Genomic DNA, 1846 nt, shown 5'->3' on the forward strand with positions numbered 1-1846 from the left:
ACTTATGGATTGTGTTCCTGAAAAATATGTTAGAACATCCTACTTTTCCTTCTTTCAAAGTATAATAACATATGGAATTATTTTGTGGGGGAACTCTAGCTGTGTACATGACATATTAATACTGCAAAAAAAAGCTATTAGGATAATTACTGGTTCTGCATATAAGGCACACTGCAAACCATTGTTCCGTGAACAGAAAATCATGACTGTTATAAACTTGTACATATACTATGTTCTAATTTATACGAAGAAGAAATTACCAGAAACAAAAACCAGAGAAAATGTACACAGCCACAATACAAGAAGGAATAGGTGCCTCTATATTCCCTACCACAGATTGTCAAAGTCACACAACAGCTACGAAATCATGGGATACCAATTATTTAATAATCTTCCTCAATCTGTTCAAGAATTACCTGAACAATTATTCAAACAAACAATTCATGACTGGCTAGTCCTCCACCCATTCTATGACATAAGAGAATTTATCAACTGTAATATAATACTATAATGTTAACAAGAAACCTGTTGTTTCTTTCAAACTATTAATTGTATTTTAGTATGTATATGACGTTGTCTATTGCTGTAATGGCCGAATGACAATAAAATTATTATTATTATTATTATTATTATTATTAATCTAATTCCCTCAGCATCACCCGACTTAAATCGACTACATTCCATTATCCTCGTTTGGTTTTGTTGATGTTCATCTTATACCCTCCTTTCAAGACACTATCCATTCCGTTCAACTGCTCTTCCAAGTCCTTTGCAGTCTCTGACAGAATTACAATGTCATCGGCGAACCTCAAAGTTTTTAAGTCTTCTCCATGGATTTTAATACCTATTCCAAATTTTTCTTTTGTTTCCTTCACTGCTTGCTCAATATACAGATTGAATAACATCGGGGAGAGGCTACAAACCTGTCTCACACCCTTCCCAACCACTGCTTCCCTTTCATGCCCCTCAACTCTTATAACTGCCATTTGGTTTCTATACAAATTGTAAATAGCCTTTCGCTCCCTGTATTTTACTCCTGCCACCTTCAGAATTTGAAAGAGAGTATTCCAGTCAACATTGTCAAAAGCTTTCTCTAAGTCTACAAATGGTAGAAACGTAGGTTTGCTTTTCCTTAATCTTTCTTTTAAGATAAGTCGTAAGGTCAGTATTGCCTCAAGTGTTCCAACATTTCTATGGAATCCAAACTGATCTTCCTCGAGGTCGGCTTCTATCAGTTTTTCCATTTGTCTGCAAAGAATTCGCGTTAGTATTTTGCAGCTGTGACTTATTAAACTGATAGTTCGGTAATTTTCACATCTGTCAACACCTGCTTTCTTTGGGATTGGAATTATTATATTCTTCTTGAAGTCTGAGGGTATTTCGCCTGTCTCATACATCTTGCTCACCAGATGGTAGAGTTTTGTCAGGACTGGCTCTCCCAAGGCCGTCAGTAGTTCCAATGGAATGTTGTCTACTCCCGGGGCCTTGTTTCGACTCAGGTCTTTCAGTGCTCTGTCAAACTCTTCACGCAGTATCGTATCTCCCATTTCATCTTCATCTACATCCTCTTCCATTTCCATAATATTGTCCTCAAGTATGTCACCCTTGTTTAGACCCTCTATATACTCCTTCCACCTTTCTGCTTTCCCTTCTTTGCTTAGAACTTACCCAGATTCCTATTTTTTTATTCATTATTAAACCTACTCCTGCATTACCCCTATTTGACTTTGTATTTACAACCCTGTATGGAGTGTCCTCCTGTATGGTGCTGAAACACGGACACTGAGGCAGAAAGATAGAGTAAGGCTGGAGGCTTTTAAGATGGAGACTTTGCGGTGGATAGAAA

Source organism: Schistocerca cancellata, chromosome 9, assembly GCF_023864275.1.
Source record: "Schistocerca cancellata isolate TAMUIC-IGC-003103 chromosome 9, iqSchCanc2.1, whole genome shotgun sequence".
Classification (NCBI taxonomy): domain Eukaryota; kingdom Metazoa; phylum Arthropoda; class Insecta; order Orthoptera; family Acrididae; genus Schistocerca; species Schistocerca cancellata.